This window comes from Leopardus geoffroyi, chromosome B3 (genome assembly GCF_018350155.1).
Source record: "Leopardus geoffroyi isolate Oge1 chromosome B3, O.geoffroyi_Oge1_pat1.0, whole genome shotgun sequence".
Taxonomy (NCBI): domain Eukaryota; kingdom Metazoa; phylum Chordata; class Mammalia; order Carnivora; family Felidae; genus Leopardus; species Leopardus geoffroyi.
Window position 1 is genome coordinate 67,018,565 of NC_059337.1, and position 19,362 is coordinate 67,037,926.

General features: G+C 37.2%; 1 long non-coding RNA gene across 1 annotated transcript in view; it reads right to left on the minus strand.

The window, feature by feature from the left end:
• Positions 1-3,834, minus strand: part of LOC123583209 — a 185,761-nt gene extending 181,927 nt beyond the window's left edge. The window contains exon 1 of the long non-coding RNA XR_006704780.1: positions 3,727-3,834. This is a non-coding gene — a long non-coding RNA (uncharacterized LOC123583209). The remainder of the gene's footprint in view (positions 1-3,726) is intronic.
• Between the last annotated feature and the right edge of the window lie 15,528 nt (positions 3,835-19,362).

Genomic DNA, 19,362 nt, shown 5'->3' on the forward strand with positions numbered 1-19,362 from the left:
TAAGACGAACTAGAAACTAGGTGGCCAGAATCCTTATCCGGTATATTCCTCCCACTGCATGATGATCTTCTCACAACACTGTCCGCATGGTACTCTATGTGTCCTCCCCATCAGTAGAAAGCAGACTCGGATAAAAACAGAGCATTTGTGGTTCAGCCAGAGCCAAGTGTCTCATGTCAGTTGATTAAATACAGTAGAGCCTTCTGTCTAATTTCAGCAGAAATTCCAGTTCCTTAGACTTTCCATTTTCAATGCAGTATGTTATTTTCAAGGAGAAATTCAGTAGCAGGAACTGAATTTGTTGAGCCCTGAGGCCTGGATTTTAAATTTTATTAAGTATGTATGTTGCCCTCCCACATCAAGCACAGATAGTTAACTTCTGGTTTGGAAAATCTGCTGGCATTTATTGGGCATATATGAACTGGATTGTGTCCTGTAGCACAGTGAGCTTGATTTACAGCTCATTCTTCTCTACGGATCATTTTTACTGGGGTTGGAAATAGATTTAAAATTTGGTAGTTTAATTTCCCATAATAGCTGAAGACACAGTTGGCAGAGGAGAATTTTTTAAAGAGAATATATTTAGAATTACCTGAGTGAGGGTTCAGTTCATAGGAGGACAAAATATACAGAATTGTCTGTCTTTTGTCTTTCCTCATAGCCTCTTCTTTCCACATACCTATACCGAACATGCTTCTCTACCCCAAAGCCCCTGCACCCTGACACCAGAGGTGACAGAGAAGATGGTGGTGACTAACCTGTTCTTGGTTGGAGGTGGGAACTCGTGATCCCTTAGACTTGACATCAACCAAACCCCAGAGCTCTCTGTTACACATGTATGCACTCTGATGTGCCTCCAAAACCCTTTCAGGGCACAGCAGCCAGAAACACATCCTCAGGCCATTTCAAGTCCCAGACAACAACCATTTCTGGACCTTTCCTAGGAAACATTCTTCTGTCCTCAAGAGCAACTTCAGTACAGCCTCTCCCATGCAGCCTGCAGCCTGAATAGTTCTGACATCACTCCATTTTCTGTAAGTCACTCCCATGTTAGCAAAAAAAGAAAAAAAAATGTTTAAAATAGAATGAGGTCTGTTTCTTCTTCCTTTTCAAATTCTGCTCCTTTAGCCCAATGCCCTCCAGCTGTGCAGGGAGATCAGTGACTTTTTCAGATTCAAGGCCAACATCAGTCTGAAAATTGGCTGGCAGACAGTGCCAAGAGACCAGGCAATTGGCTAGTTTCCTTTGATGACTGTATACTTTCCCCTCTCCTTTGTAAACCAATGAGCTTTTGAGTTGGACCGACTCTCCCCAGTCCAAGCCAATGCCCAAAGTGCGCATTCTAGCATGTGATTCTACAGGCTTTTGCTTAGCAATAGGACAGCTAATGATAGACTTTTATCACAATGTTGTGTGAATTAACTGGGAGTAGAGCAGGTAAGGTTTGTCAGCATAACTAGATAATTTTCAAAAGAATGTCTCTTCATGTAGCCCCATAGGAGCACAGCATTTGTCTGAGAGAGATTATATTTATCCTTGATCCTGACCATACCAAAGACCTTGGTCAAGTCATTGAACTTCCTAGGTTCTACCCCTCTGAGCTACAGGGTGGAAATCCTAATATACTTGTTTTTCTTTCTCATATGATATGTGAGGGTAAAAGTGAGACTTTGAATAATTATAAAATAAGGTATAATAATGACAAGCTCATTCAGGTTTGTGGGAATATTAAACAGTACAACAAATGGAAACTTAGAGTATTGCTGCATTACTTAGGATTATATCTGGCTAGCTGTGACCGAAAACCTAAAACAATAGGGGCTTATGCAAGAAATAAATTCATATTTTTTCAATAAAGTCTCAAGGAATAAAGTTTGTTGCTAGTAAAGTGGCTCCAGAAGGGTACCCAGGCTCTGGTTGGTTCTGATATCCCTGCAATGGAGCCCTTGTGCTCACAACGCAAAATCGTTCCTAGATCTCTAGTCATCACATCTATAATTCTGATGCCAGTAAAGAGGAAAGGAAAAATGCAAAAGAAAGGACAAATAGTATATGCCAGCTATCTTTTAAGGTAATATGCTGAAAGCTGCCATACAACATTTCCACTTACATATTATTGGCCAAATTTTAGTTACATCATCCTATTAGCAAGGGAGGGTGGGAAATGTCTCTTTAGATATCCACATGTCCAATCAAAAATCAAGAAGAATGAGTTTTGGGGTTGGAAACTATCAGTTTATGCATCACCTAATAAAATTAAACGTGCACATACCTTATGACCCAGAAACTCCATATTTAGGTACATGCCTGGGAGAAACTCCTTCACACGGCTAGACAGAAAACCGTATAGGGATTTCCATTGTGGCACTGTTTCAAATAGTCAAACAGCCTGCCATACTGAGAATGAATATGTAAACTGTGGTTCATTCTTAATATGGAACAATGTACATCAATACACATGATTTAAAATCATTAATTTTAGGGGCGGCTGGCTGGCTCAGTTGGAAGAACAAGCAACTCTTGATCCTGGGCTCGTGAGTTGGAGTCTCACGTTGGGTGCAGAGATTACTTAAGATAAACAAACAAACAAACAAACAAACTTAAACAAATCATTAATCTTATTTACTTAAATCAACCCAGATATAACTCAAACAACTTTGATGGGGAAACTGCAAATTACAAAAATCTGTATGAAGTATGATACCACTTATGCAAATCTTAAAAATACATGGAGCGAATATCTTTGAAAGTTAGCAATGAAGGAAGCAGTGTAAGACAAAGAAAGTTAGAAAACTTCAAAATGACGCCATGATGCCTCTGAGGAAGTAAGAAGACATACAGTTTATGTCATGATTTTCCCAACATTTGCCTCCATTTTCCTAAAATGGATTCTTTTTTTTTTTTTTTTTCAACGTTTATTTATTTTTGGGACAGAGAGAGACAGAGCATGAACGGGGGAGGGGCAGAGAGAGAGGGAGACACAGAATCGGAAACAGGCTCCAGGCTCTGAGCCATCAGCCCAGAGCCCGACGCGGGGCTCGAACTCACGGACCGCGAGATCGTGACCTGGCTGAAGTCGGACGCTTAACCGACTGCACCACCCAGGCGCCCCTTCCTAAAATGGATTCTGATCCTCAGTTCAAGATATATCATTGAAACCATGACCAAGGACTTATTCTCTGCTTTCATAAAAGTTAAATCTTTTAAAGCCTTTAAAATCTTCTTTACTCCCAGAGAAGAATAACATTCTTTTTTTTTTTTTTTATTTTTCTTAATGTTTATTTATTTTTGGGAGGGAGAGAGGCAGAGTGCAAGTGGGGGAGAGGCATAGAGAGGAGACACAGAATATGATGCAGGCTTCAGGCTCTGAGTTGTCAGCACAAAGCCCAACATGGGGCTCGAACCCACGAACCTTGAGATCATGACCTGAGCCGAAGTTGGATGCTTAACCAACTAAGCCACCCAGGCGCCCCAAGAAAAATAGCATTCTAGCTCAACCTGAGACCACACATATATACCTTGTAGGCAGGGATTTTTGCCCTAATCAGTTTTATATTCTCAGGAGATGCATAGTTGAGTAAATCTTGGTAAAATGGATGAATAAATGAGTGAATCTCAGTCAACCGTTATTTGTCAATATGTTTCAGTGCTAGTTCCCTGTACCCATATTTTCTAGAAAGACCTTTCCTTCAGTGCTTGCCAGTTATCAGAGCAGATACTCCTTACCTGAAATTACTTCATGGTGGCTGTGTCATTCCCTAGTATGCTCAACTCCATGAATGATGGCATGATCTCCAGTTCTTTCAGACTGACTTTTTTTGACAGCTACTCAGAAGAATTCTGTCAAAAAGAATCAAGATATAGCCCAGAGAGGGGTCATAAAAAAGATAGATGAAGAAATACTATGTATTGTTTATGGGTAAAAATATATTTATAGAAAATGGTTAAAATATGTCTGGAAATGGTACCAACTTCAAAAGAGTACCTCAGGATAGAAGGACAGGGGGAAAGGATGGGAGAATTGGTCTTTAACCACATTCCATAATATCTTATTTAAAGACAAAGAAAGCTGTGAAGCAAAATGACAAATCGTAAACTTCCAATAAATCTGAGCTGTGGGTTTTTTGATATCTGTTTTGTTATTTTCATTATGTTTGAAACATTTCATATTTCTGAACAAAATATTTAGTTGCAGAATATTAGGAAAAATATGGTACAGTCTTATTGATGGTAGTTGCTGTTTCTTATCGCATAACTTTTGCAACTTTAAGGTAGGTAACAGATGAATGTATAGAATGGACAGTAAAGATCCACCCAAATGAGTGGTGCACTTTGCTGAATTGAAAAAGTCATCTGGAAGGAATTTGGGGAGAAATTCCATCTTCTGGAAGTTTCCCTGAACAGAGGAGACAAACATTAGCAGAATCCAGTGCCTCCCCTCCCCCAACCTCCATTTTTGTCCTTTACTACTTCAATCTCTACGCTTGGTGACACAGATTGTCTTTCAAGCTTCAGTCATTCCAAATATGTTTTCACCTGAGGACTTTAAACCTTCTGTTCCTCTTGCCTCACATACCTTTCCCATACAGCCCCCTCAACATTCAGGGCTCTGTGTAAAAGACACCTTGCCAGGAGGCCACCTAGGATTGCCCTAGCTAAAGTTGATTCCTCAACTCCTACTCCAGCAGTACCTATTCCATTATTATGTTTTAAAAATTTCCTTCATATTGGTCATCACCATCCGAAATTATTCTAATGATTTAGTTTCTATGTATTTGCTTTTCCCCACAAAGTGTAAGCCCTATAGGAGAAGGTACTTAATTCGTTTTGTTTACTGCTGTATCTCCAGGATCTAAAACCATGCTTGGCACTAGCTGTTGAGTGAATGATACATGTCAGAAGATGTTATAACCTCTAAAAGCCAGGGAGGAAAGGTGAAAGGTTTTTTCCAATTAGAGGAATTGATAGCCTAGAAGGCCTTAATCTCAAGAAAGTGTAGTTTTTGTTATTGATTTTTATTTTCATCGACTATTTTAGAGCAGTTTTAGATTTACAGAAAACTTACATAGAGCTCCCATATCCCCTTACAGAGGGGTCCCATATACTCCTTTCCCCACCACACACACATCTTGCGTTAATTTGGCACGTTTGTTGTAACTGATGAACCAATACTGATACAGTATTATTAACAGAAGTTCATAGTTTATATTAGGGTAAGTGTTGATGTTGCATATTCTATTGATTTAGACAAATTCATAACATCATGAATCCACCGTGATAGCATATATAGCATAGCTTTGCCGCCCTAAAAATGCTTTGTGCTCCCCCTATTCATTTCTCCTACACTTCCCTTAAACACCCCCCCCCCAACCACTGATCTTTTTACTGTCTCCATAGTTTTGCGTTTTCCAGAATGTCATACAGTTGCACTCATATAGTATGTAACCTTTTTAGACTCATTTCTTTCATTTAGCATGCATTAAAAATTTATCCGCATATTTTCCTCTCTTGATCGCTCATTTGTGTTTATCACTATTGCAAAGTGTTAACATTTAAATGTAAAATATGTATTTATTTTACCACAATGAGTCATAATCCATCATATATATCTACCATAGTTTGTTTATCCATTCCCCTACTGAAGGACATTCCAATTGATTGCTTCCAATTTCTGGCAAAAATGAGTAAAGTTGCTATAAACATTTCATGTGTAAGTTTTTGTGTGGATATAAGCTTACAACTCATTTTGGTAAATACCTAGGATGTGATTTCTAGATCATATGGCAAGCCCAAGTTTTTGACAGAAACTGCCAAATTGTCTATGAATGAATGACTCTACCATTTTGCATTCCCACTGACAACAAATGAGAGTTCCTGTTTCTCCACATCTTCACCAGCATTTGGTGTCACCAGTGTTTTGGCTTTTAGCCATTCTCACAGGCACATAGTAGAATGCCATTTTTGTTTTAATTTAAATTTCCTAATGACATACAATGTTGAGCGCCTTTCATATGTTTATATTTTATCTCTCTACCTCCTTCCATGAGGCGCTTACACAGATCTTTTACCCCTATTTTGGAAACTGAATTGTTTCTGTTACTTGCTGAGTTGTAGGAGTTCTTTGTTTTCGATGTAAGTCCTTTATCGGATATGTGTTTTGCAAATATCTTCTCCCAGTTTGTGGACTTCTATCTTAAGACTGCACTAGTTTTTATAGAGTCAGTTTCTCAATAATTTTATCTGATACGTTCCTAATGTCCTCTGAGAGTCCAAGCATGCCTGCCTATGTGATTGCTTGCAATGCCTGATTTCTGTCCCCCTCCACCGATTTTGCCTCCTGGCACTCACATTAGGAGGATGGGTGGGAGAACAAAACTGGATATTATAACAGTTCCAGTGCATACATCATATGAAAGACACTGTTTTAAAATTGCCTGTTAACAGAGGGCTTTGTACACATCTCTATTCCAGAGTATGGGGCAGAGACCATACCTATAAATAAGGTGCAGCTTATTAATGTTATCTCCTTTGCATTATATTAACATCTTCTGATTTCATTGCCAGAGATTCTTCCCTTTGGCAATCCTGTGCTGCCCCTTCCCATCCTTCAGAAAGGGGGGGATTCAGGAGACAATATACAGTGAATTTTCACTGGGAGAACACGAGTTAAACTTAAAACTAGTTCAGCAAGAAAATTCTCTGATAATTATTGTGAAAGAGAACTTTTCTGCTTATTTCAACTGGGGACTATTTTGTTTTATTTTATGTTATGTTATGTTATGTTATGTTATGATGCTATGTTATGTTATATTTTTGTTTTAGAGAAAGCACATGAGTTGGGAAGAGGGACAAAAGGAGAGAGACACAGAGAAAGAGAGAGAGAGAGAGAGAGAGAGAGTGTTTTAAGCAGGCTCCATGCTCCATGCAGAGCCAACGGTGGGGCTTGATCCCATGATCCCACAACCCTGGGATCACAACCTGAGCTTAAACCAAGAGCTGGATGTTCAACCAACTGAGCCAACCAGGCGCCCAACTGGCGGTTATTTAGGTACATAATAATCATTTATTGACACAAAGACTTGTATATAAAGAAACAAACTGCTTTCTTTTAAGTTTTAGCTTTAACCATCCTCTAAGTCCTAAATTAAAAACTTTCCACTGATTACTAGCTTGTTGCTAAACTTCGTCTTCCAAATGACACGGGACTATGTTCTTGGTCTTGGGTGTAGAATTTCTCCCAATAGACTCCTATATGTACAAAAAGCATTCATGCAATCTGAGGGATTCTATAACAGATCCCCAAAGAGGATCTCTTTCCCTTATGCATTTTTTCCCCTGATTTCAGGCACAGTAAACTAGAGTTTACAAAGGAAATTCCTTTCCTATGCAAAAATCTGAAACAGCAGTTTTTTATCATTTAATAACTTAGCATTAGTTATTTTCAAAGGGGAAGAAGATAGGTGTTATTTTGAAAAGGGAAAGAAGCCAGTGAAAAAATTATAAATATTGTTTAGTTTCAAGTTTTTGAGGGAGCGGTATCCACAGAAACCAAAGTCATCTGAACGTCCAAAATGGGTACCTTTCTCTGATGGAGTAGACACCTTCCAGGGCTCACTTAAAGAATTTTCAGAATAGCCTCCAAACAAAACCTATTTTCTCCACTGACTTGCCTCTGTGCCTGAAATCCCTACCAGTTCTGTTCTTCCGCTGGGGTCTGCATTCCTTACAAGAAACCTCCTACTCCCTGCTGCCCACAAGGCAGCAAAGTTGACAATGTACAAACACATGATAATATTTGGGCAAGTAATATATCAGATTGTCATCATTCATTCTTTTGGTTACTGAGTAGTATTCCAATTGTGTATGTCCCACAGTTTTGTTTGTCCACTCATCAACAGATGGCTATTTGGGTTTTTTCTACTTTGGGACTATTATGAATAAAGTTGTTATGAACGTTCATACACAAGTCTGTGTATGCATGTATGCTTTCATTTCCCTTGGATAAATGGTTAGACGTGAGATTGCTGGATCGTAAGGAATCTGAATTTTTTTTTCAAATTCCCCAGTTCTGACTCCTGTTTGCCTTCATTTGGGGCCTTTGTACCTCTTTTGATCTCAGTTAGTTGGGTCCTTCTTGTTTGTCATCTGCCCAGCGGACCTATTTTTACCTTCGTTTTTCATTAATGCATGGACTTGGGTTTACCTACTTTGTTCAGACTGAAGGTTTTATGCTCTGACACTTATTACAAACCAGCCTAAGCCAATTTGGTCACATCTCTTTTGACCTTTTGGTACCTAATTATAGCCACACATACAGTTTCAGTTTCTTCAGTAAGAGCGAGTTCCCGACCAAAGTCTCCCAAACATGCTGCCATTTACTAAATAAATTTTTGCTAACAAGCAGACACAAAACAGTAGGCACAGCCTGTGCTGTAAAGTCAATTAAGACCTAGTTCCCTGCCCCCTTAAGTATGCCTACCACACTGTGCAGAAGAGACTAAATGGAGGTAGATGGGTCAATATTCTAGAAGCAGGATTTCATGGCCCTGATAACCTACATTAGTACTAATAGTAAGGTACAGGGTAGAGCTGCAGCCACCAACCTTCAGGGTTCTGGCTACACAGGGCCTGCTAGATTCTTAGATTTGTGAAGGATGGAGATTGTCTCTAAACTATTCTATCCATTCCACATACCAAGAATATTATTCATTTCACCAGTGAAAGCTTGCATGGTGCTAATTAATGGACCACAAATTTCACCAATGAAAATTCATTTCTAGCTTTCACACTACCACCTGGTGCTTATCAAAAACAAATATAACTGAAGCACTTGTAGTATACACATTTCATAATCTGGACCTTCTTATATCACCTGGTTACCTGTGAAAATTGAATTTCTGATTAGGACAGTGTACAGCATGTGACCTAAACTAAGCAATACCTACATATATCACATATGTCACTTGATATTTGCAGAAGTATTTTAAAGTAAATTATAACCATCATGACAACTCTTGGAGCACCTGGGTGGCTCAATCAATTAAGCATCTGGCTCTTGATTTTGGCTCGGGTCTTGATCTCACTGTTCGTTCATGAGTTTGAGCTCCACATCAAGCTCTGTGCGGATAGTGCAGAGCCTGCTTGGGGTTCTCTCTCTCTCTCTCTCTCTTTCTCTCTTTCTGCCTCTTCAGCATGTATGCTCTCTCTCTCCCTCTATTCCTTCAAAATAAATTTTAAAAATTTAAAATAAATAAATAAATAAATAACATAACATAACATAACATAACATAACATAACAACATAACACATAACAACTCTCAAATGCTGCCTTGGAAATAACATTTATTGAGCACCCACTATATGCTAGGCAGTCTGCTAGGTGTCTTATAATTCCATTTATATTCCTCATCTAGAGAATTATAATAACTCAATGAAGTAGGTAATATTGTGAATTTCTGTTTTACAAAGAAGAACTCTAATTTACTCCAAACAATTTGAAGCAATAAAGCTGTAGTTCAAATCTAAGTCTATCTACCTGCAAAGCGATGTTTCAGTCATTGTACAGCTTAAGAGATATAAACACATTTTTTAGTATCTACTCAAAGATGTAACTAAGTCACTGTTTATTAATCTTTCTTATACTTTTTGGTTAATACATCTGGAAATCTTGGAGAATCTGTTCACAGCACTTTATCCCCATCAAAATAAACATACATGCCCAAGTTTGTCAATAACATCAGGAAGTTTGTGAAAACTTCCCCTATCTTCCCTATGCCCAGCATGAATCTCAGATTAAGAATCCCTACAACAAGGAATGTTAAATAGTTCTCTACTTTAGATTGTAATATATACTGTTTGCTCTAGTTTTCATGTTTGTACTTCTGAAAGTGCTATTTCTTTCTAAGTTAGTGGGGCTTCCTATTTCTTCATTTTAAATGGCACCGGGATATAGGAAGTTAATCAGCAACAGAATCCCCTTCTTGGTGACTATACCTTTAATCCTTCTTGGTGACCACACCTGGTAACTATACTTGAAAGATAGAGTTTTCTCTGTATTTATACCTCAGGAACTATACTTAATGACTCTGCCCAAAGCCACTGTAGAAATAGGGTCGCTAAGCCAAAGGCCACATCCCTGACTATTCAGGAGTCCAAATGTCCAACAGACCACTTCAGAAATCTGGCCACAAGGTAGCCTCCCTTCCATCATTTGAACATAAGAGCAAACCTGTATTTTTCTGTCTCCTTCCAGATTCTTCAATGCCTTTGACATTGTATGAACTTTCCTAGGCTAGGCATGCTGCCAGGGCTCTGTGTCATGTGACTGAGGGCCTTCTCTAAAGAGAATGCATGAACCACTCATTAGCATAATTTAAACATTAATTATGAAAACAGTCCCCCAAATGCCACGAAAACAAATAAACCACTGAGCCACTACTGAGCAAACTACCTTACTGCTGAGGCTCAGACAAACAATAGAATGATTAGCAAAAATACATTACTAGACTCAGTTATATTTCACACAGTATTTGACAATACATAGGGCCCACCTCTGATTCCCCATAAATAAGATATACAATTTAATGGTTCTCTTTTATCTTACACATCATAGTGAATCTGTGAAAACATCACTTAACCTCTTCAATCCATCTTTCAATTGCTGTTTGCTTACAGACAAGAATGAACACAAATGTAACTGTTTTTATTTTATTCTATGAATATGTACTTTTATGTTGTCTCTGATAAAGTGAAAAATACATATCGATATATAGAAAAATTGCTTTGCCATATATAAACAATGATTTTAAAGATTACTGAAATACAACCAACTACAGAATTCAGCATTTTTGGTAAATGTTGAATCCATTTCAAGGTATTTTATTATTTGGGATTACTAGAAGGACATCATCACAGCCTAGTTTTTCCAATAATTTAATTTTAAGGCATGTACAGAGATTATAGCATGAAAATGAAGGTATAATGCAAACAGCACACCTGAGTTTTATACTAGGTATAAATTAATGAAAAGTAATCTAGTGTTATAATTATTCTCTAACAAAAGAACTTCCTTTTTAATCATTCGATACTGATTCTTAAAAGAAGCCAATAGCTATAAAGTGGTGATCAAATATGTTTTGGCAAAACTAGATACAGTAAGCACTTTGAGAAGCTAAATTCTTCAAGAAACAATCATTTTTCTTTTCATCTAAATTTTCAAAGCATTTTGATCTTAGTTTTTATCTCATTTACAAAATTTAAGAGTCCATAGTTTAATCAACTTCTCGCATACTTAAAATGGGGGCAATAATAGTAACTACTATTGTTGTAATGCATGTTAATATCCTGGCATAGAAGATTTCCAGGTTCTGCTCCAACCTGGAAACAGCCCAGAACTTGTCACTCCTGTCCTTATAACAAGAAAAAGCTGAACAAACTAAATATCAACAACTTTGGGGGGCCCATTAGATAACTTAGGCCACAAGGCAAACCAATATCCACAGTCTGGAAACATAGGCACGTCTAGGGAGATACAGCCAAGATCTGCTTGTCTAAAACAGAAGCAGCTGGAGCCATACACTGGGAAGAGTACTTAAATGATTATTTTGATGAATTGTGGAGGATGAATTTGGATTAATGTAACAGTGAGAAACTTTTGGGACTTCAGTCTTAGGATGGGCCCCACACTGTCATGATTTTTACCCCCATCAATTTCACTAGGTTCTCATGGTGAAGATCAAAGAAGTTCCCCCTAGTTCATCGCTCTGCCTTTAGCAGAGATCGGGGAAGAGTAATTTTAGTGTAATAATCCCAGAGCCTTCTCGGTAACAAAGGCCTACTCTCCAGGAGAGAAGACTTTGCCAGGACATTTCTCCAACACTAGCCCCCCAATAGGCTTCCTGTCTCACTTAAGTTAAAAAAAAAAAATCCATAGGGTCAAGGCTAGGGAAATAGGTTAGGAATGCTATAACCAGGGAATAAAATGGGGATGGGGAGAAATATTTGTGAAGGTCACAGCCTAGGGACACAGGCCCACTAAAAGACTCAAATTTAATCATACAATATAGACTACTTCCCTTTCCCCATATCTACTCACCCCATCCATAGGGCTCCTGTTGGTATATAATAGTAGTAGATTATAACTAAAGAACTGCAAGCTGTGAACTCTAAGGAGGATTATTTAGGGAAGCCTAACCTCAAGAAGAGTGACAAAAACTAGGACCCTGGAGAAATTGAAGCCTCTGGCTCCTGTAACTACAGCAAACATGAATCACAGCTGCTACAGCACATACTAGGCAGATTAGCATAAATCTTCAAGCTAAATTCCTATTTCCCTCAGTTCCTATTACTCAGTACAGCATGTCTAGCTTTCAACAAAAAATTACCAGGCTAGTGGGAATGCAAAATCGACAACCACATTGGAAGACAACTTGGCAAGTTCTTAAAAGGCTAAACATAGGTTTACCATATAATCAGCAATCACACTCCTGTGTATTTACCCAACTGATCTGAAAACTCTGTCCACACATAAACTTGCATGTAAATGCTTATAGAAGCTTTATTCATGATCACCCTAAACTGGAAGCAACCAAAATGTCTTCCAGAAGTAAAGAGATAAACAAACTGTGGTTTATGCATACAATACAATACTACTCCACACACACAAAAATAATTAGCTATCAAACCAGAAACAGACATGGGATATTTAAAAGCATATTGTAACTTGGGGCGCCTGGGTGGCTCAGTCGGTTAAGCGTCCGACTTCAGCCAGGTCACGATCTCGCGATCCTTGAGTTCGAGCCCCGTGTCAGGCTCTGGGCTGATGGCTCAGAGCCTGGAGCCTGTTTCCGATTCTGTGTCTCCCTCTCTCTCTGCCCCTCCCCCATTCATGCTCTGTCTCTCTCTGTCCCAAAAATAAATAAACGTTGAAAAAAAAAAAAAGCATATTGTAACTGAAAGAAGCCAGTCTAAAGACTCTAAATACTTTATGATCTTCTATAAAATGCAAAACTATAGAGATAATAAACAAATCAGTATTCACCAAGGTTTCAGGAGAGCTGTGTTAGTTAGTAGGTGAAACAGGGTTTTTGTTGTTGTTGTTGATGTTGTTGTTGTTGTTATTTTGTTGTTGTTGTTGTTTTGGGGGAGGCAGTCAAACTGATCTGAATGATATTGTGATGGTGGACACATGACATGACATACTTGTCAAAACCCATAGAATTTCATAGCACAAAAATGAACCTTAAGATATAAAAATTAACCAAAAAAATCATTTAGAAGGTTGGAGGTTCCAGGATGGAATGTACAACGCAACATAACAATTTAACTGTGTTACAAATATATGAAATGACCTCACTGAAGGAAATAGGGGGGGAAAGATGCCTACCTCTATAACTATAGAAATAAGTAGAGTCTGCATGACTAAAGGTAACAGAAACTGTATCTAAGCATTGTACTCTAGTTGATTAAATTGCTTCCCATGGAGGTATGGGCTACCAATTCTGCAACCACTACAGATAAGCAACAGGTGGAGGCTAGAAGGACCCATTGTTTAATGGATTAGAATTGGAAACATCAGTATGAATTTATCTTTAGGTTAATATAGATACTGACAGTAATACGTAAAAATATTTATAAATATATGCATATACAGAGGCTAGTATATACATACATATCCTTGCTCTGTCAGCTGAGAGGGGTAAAAACAATACTCAGGTAAGCAATTCACCCAGATCTTGGTTTCTAACTCTCCAACAAAAGGAAGCTGGGATCCTGGAGAAATGGCTGAGTCTAGGACTGAAGCAGGAAATATATAAGATGAGCCTGAAGCATCTGTAGTGCAAGAAAGTAAGAAAGTGTGCAAAAAAGAAAATAATAATAATAATAACAACAAATCCACAATAATAAGGGCATGTTAAAGGGACATGGGGGTCAACTAAAAGAGTTCCCAATTGCCAAAGCTGGAACAATTTAAGCAAGAAAATAAATAAAGTAGCATTGGATCATAATCTAATGTATAAAGCAAATATCCACAAATCCATACCAATATAACAAATGATTGAATAAGTAAATAAACTGAGGAAAATAGACAACCCATGTAGAAAAATTCCAAATAATTTATGTAGATATTTCACCCTCAAAGTGGTAGCATAACTCATCATTTATTAAATGAGTGTGGTGAATAGTGACTTCCTTCCAAAGAATACAGTATGGAGGAAGAAAAGAGGGGATTATAACTTTACAGTTAAGAGAACTGATACACACTACCTCAGCCAGAGAGTCAAGGTCAACATCAACAATGATGTCACTTTGATAGTATGTACCCTTGACTTGATATATGACTTTAGCTCTATTGTCTTATTTCCCCAAAGCCCATTACCCCAGTCTAATCATGAGAAAAGCATCAAATAATAATAGAGAAACACTCTACAGTTGATTATATCTGTCAAGATCATTAAAAACAAGAAGAGTCTAAGAAACTGTCACAGCCAAGAGGAACCTAAGAAGACATGACAATTAAATGTAACATGGTATTCAGAACAGGATCCTGGAACAGAAAAAGAACATTAGGTAAAAACCTAAGGAAACTTGAAAAATGATTAATTTTAGTTAATAATGTGTCAATTTGGTTCATTAATTATGACAAATGTGCCATATTAATGGTACATTATAATGGTACAAATGTATCATTATAATGCATCTATTATTAATTAGTAATAGGTGGAATGGGGTACAGGGTACATGGAGACTCTCTGTATTATCTTCCTAATCATTCTGTAACCTAAGACTATTTAAAAAAAATTTTTTTTTGATTTTAGAAAAGTATATGGTGGCATCATCTCCCTGCCTCATGGGACGTACTCAGTAAATGTCAACTATTATTATTTACACAATGAACACTAAGTTGGCAGGGATCTCTGTGGTCAAAGAAAAGTTAGATGATCATTAGAGATTTAAATAGAATGTTGACTGTAATTAACCTGAATAAACTGGAATCTAAAAAGAAATGTTAAACCATGCATTGACCATTACCAGACTCTCATTTTCTTTAAGAGTCAACCATAGAATAAAGTAAAAATCAGCATATGAGGTAGAGGAAAAGCAAACCCAAAGTGATTTTCTTTCTTCCCCTAAAAAGGACAAATGAACAATACTGCCTCCTGTAACAAGGCCCTGTATTGCTTTCAAAGTGATGTCATCCAATCCACTCCAGAAGGCTCAACACCATCCTGTCAGAGTCATTTACATTTTCATAGTGAGCTTCTGAAGATCTAAAGATCCTTAAGATATAAGCAGACATCCAATATTACTGTGGCTCAGATAGGCTCTGGAAAAGTATGGGAAAAGATGAGCGATGTGAATAAACATGATGAAATATTTCATTGGAAAAAAAATGAAGTATGTGCTTAAAAAATGATTCCTATGTCTGGGCATTCATCCCTTTTCTCATTTATCAGATAGATCCTTTTGAGAAATTCTGAGTTGTTGAAGAAATTGTAATTGACAATTCATTTATTATCAGGGCCATGCAGCCTGGGGTTGGGGGGTGGGCAGGAAAGTGTCAAAGTTTTATTTTCCCTTTATTTTACAAATCTAAGAAACTCATTCAAATCCTCATAGCTTAGGGTGAGCCACATAGGCAAATTTTCACCTCTGAATTCATTAATTGCTAATATTTGACTCCACCACTGCTGGTGTCCCTTTGGGCAAATTAACAGACTGGATTTAAAGGCTTAAAGGCTCTGGATTTAAAGGTTTGTTGCACTGTGAATAGAAAAACAAGTGCACAACCTTATTTTCTGCCATTGCCTATCAAGGTCCCTCTTATTTTAAAATTTGGTAGGTTAACTGGGGGCACCTGGGTGCCTCATTCGGTTGGGCGTCTGACTTTGGCTCAGGTCATGATCTCAGGTTCCGTGAGTTTGAGCCTTGCGTTAGGCTCTGTGCTGATAGCTTGGAGCTTGGAGCCTGCTTCGGATTCTGTGTCTCCTCTCTCTCTGCCCCTCCTCTGCTCACGCTCTGCCTCTCGCTCTTAGAAATAAATAAGCATTTAAAAAGTTTTAAAAAATTTTGCAGGTTAACCAAAACTACCATCTATGTTTAGATCTTAAAATAAATACTAAATTCATCTATTAAGGACGAAGTTCAGATTGTTAAAGGAGCTGGTTTTTAATACTCTGAAAAGGAATCTGTCCATGAATAAGTCCCTCTGAATCTCCATCTCATCAGGATGCACAAAAAACCAGTATGGACACAATGGCTACAATGGCCAATTACATGTCTGTATCAGCCTGAATTATGAAGCCAGTCAAGTTAGGCATAGGAAGGCTGCATTTGTCACCATACAGGTGCCATTCTAGAAGCAGTCGCTTTAAACATGATGCCAATGAATCCTTGCCAAAGGGAAAATTTATACTAGATTGAAATATATTCCCTCCTCTTTCAGGTATATTTGTATTTTGATAGCAATGCCTAAAGACCAAAAACAAACAAACAAACAAAACCCAGAAACAAACAAACAAACAAACAAAAAACACCACAAAATTTAAAGGTGCAACTGTTTATTCGGGGAATTTTAGACTGTCAGATGATGAAGAGAAAGGAAAGGAAAAATGTTTGGAATAGGTTTTGAATCATATCAGAGAAGCAGTCTCCTAGTTTGTATCTCCCAATTATTTCCCTCTATATAGTCTCTTGCTACATGAAAAAACTTGACTTTATTTAAATTGCATTTATTGTACAGAGTTTCAACAACATTGAATAGCATTTTAAGAATAAAATTTATGTATAACTCCATGTCAAGCACAATTGTTCTAAGGGTTTTTACATAGCTATATTTCATTGTAATCAGTAAATTTACTTCCTATACTTTACACTTGCCAATGTATTCATCCATTCAACAAATATTTATTAAATGCCTACTATGTGCCAGGCACCATTCTAGGGGTTGAGATACATCACTGAACAAAACAGACAAAATTCCTGATTTCATGGAGCTTATGTTCTACTGAAGGAAAGATATAAATAATAAATATAATATCTAAAAATTGGATATGCTATATTTTTAAATAATTAAGCATGGCAGGTAGGATTGGCAGTGAGGATTGGGAAGGAGGATATAATTAAAAATAGTATTGCTGGGGTAGACATCCTTGAACAGTGACATTAGAGCACAGGCTTGCAAGAGGTAGTCAAACACGTAGATATCTAGGGAAAGAGACTTCCAGACAGAGAAAATAGTCAGTGCCAATGACCTTTGTGCTGTGAATGTGTCTTGCATGTCTGACTAGCAGCAGGAAAGTCAGTGTGGCTGGGGCAGAGTAAGCAATAGACAGGGTAGAGGCAATGTCAAAGATAATGAAAGCCAGAAAACGTAAAGTCTTGTATACCATTGTAAGGGCTTTGGCTTAAGTATTATGCAGTTTTAGACAAGTGATTAATCATTACAAGGCTCAGTTCATATAATTTGTGAAATGAGGAGCAATCAACTAAAAAAGAGGAACAACTTTTAATCAATAATGGAGAGGAAATGGGATAATAAAAATTAATACTAAAGAAAGCAAAAAAAGAAAGGAAACAAAAAAATTCAGAGAAAACAAATAACCAAGATAGTACATTTAAACTCAACCGTAAAGTAATGACGATTACATTAAATGTAAATGGTCTACAAACTCCAATTAAAGAGCAGACTGTTAAATGAGTTAAAAACAAGACCTACCTACATGCAGTCTATAAGAAACACACTTGAGACATAAACCCCAGAGGGGTTAAAAGTAAAAGAATGGGAAGAGATATACCAAGTTAAATTCAACAAAAAGGAATTTGGAATAGCTATATTAATATAGACTTCAGAGTAAGGAATGTTACCAGCATAAAAAGGTACATAGTACAATGACAAAGGAGTCAATATATCAATAAAACATAACAATTCCAAAAGTATCTGCACCTAAAAACATAACTTCAAAATACAGACAGCAAAAATTTATAGAACTTAAAAAAGAAATATATAAACTCACAAGTATTGATGAAGATTTCAAAATCCCCTTTCCAATAACTGAAAGAACAAATAGATAGGAAATCAGCAAAAGGGCTCAAACACTGTTTGCCAACTTAACCTAATTGACATCTGTAGAACACTGCACTCAAAAAATTGCAAAATAGGAGTGCCTGGGTGGCTCAATGAGTTAAGCATTGACTTTGGTTCAAATCACGATGTCATGGTTCATGAGTTCAAGCCTCACATTGGGCTCTGTGCTGACAGCTCAGAACCTGGAGCCTGCTTTGGCTCTTTCTCCCTTTCTCTCTGCCCCTCCCCTGCTGGCACTCTATCTTTTTTTCCTCAAAAATAAATAAACACTAAAAAATTTTTAAAAATAGCAAAATAGACTTTTTTCAAATGTACATGGAATATTTTTACCAAGACAGACCATTTCTGAACCAGAAAACATCTCAATAAATATAAAAGGATTGAAATTGTCAATGTATATTCTATGACCTCAAAATAATTATAGCAGAAATCAATAAGATAATTATATCTGGAAAATCCCCCCAAATTTGGCAATTATATAGCACATTTCTGTATAACCCATAGGTAAATTAAAAATAACAAGAGAAATTATATATTATTTTAAACTAAATGAAAAAATAAACACAAAATATCAAATGTGTAGGATGTAGCCAAGCATGTGTGTTTTAACATATGGCATAAAATATGTATATTAGAAAAAATAAAGATCTAAAATCAAATCTGTTTCTACTTTAGAAACTAGGTGTGCACATGCATGCGCGTGCGCGCACACGCATGCGCGTGCGCGTGCGCGCACACACACACACACACACACACACAATATAAAGCCAAAGAAAGCCAAAGAAAGAAAACATTCAGGGTAACAGCAGACATTAATAAAATTAAAAGAAAGAGAAAGATATCAATGAAAGTACAAGCTGTCTCTTTGAAAGAAAAACAAAACAATATAATTGATAGACTTCTAGTGAAACTAATCATAAAAAAACTAAGGAAAAGTAAGTACTGACATCTAAAATGATATATGAGTCATAACTACAAATACTACAGACCCTAAAATGATACAATAAAATATTTTATTTTTAAGTTTATTTATTTATTTTGAGAGAGAGAGAGAGAGAGAGAGTGAGTGGGCATAAGTGGGGGAGAGAAGCTGGGGGAGAGGGAGAGAGAATCATAAAGAGGTTCCACACTGTCAGCCCAGAGCCCAACACGGGTCTCGATCTCATGAACCGAGATCATGACCTGAGAAGAAATCAAGAGTTCGACACTTAACTGACTGAGCCACCCAGGTGACCCAAGAAAATATTTGAAACAACTTTTTTGGCCAATAGTTAACA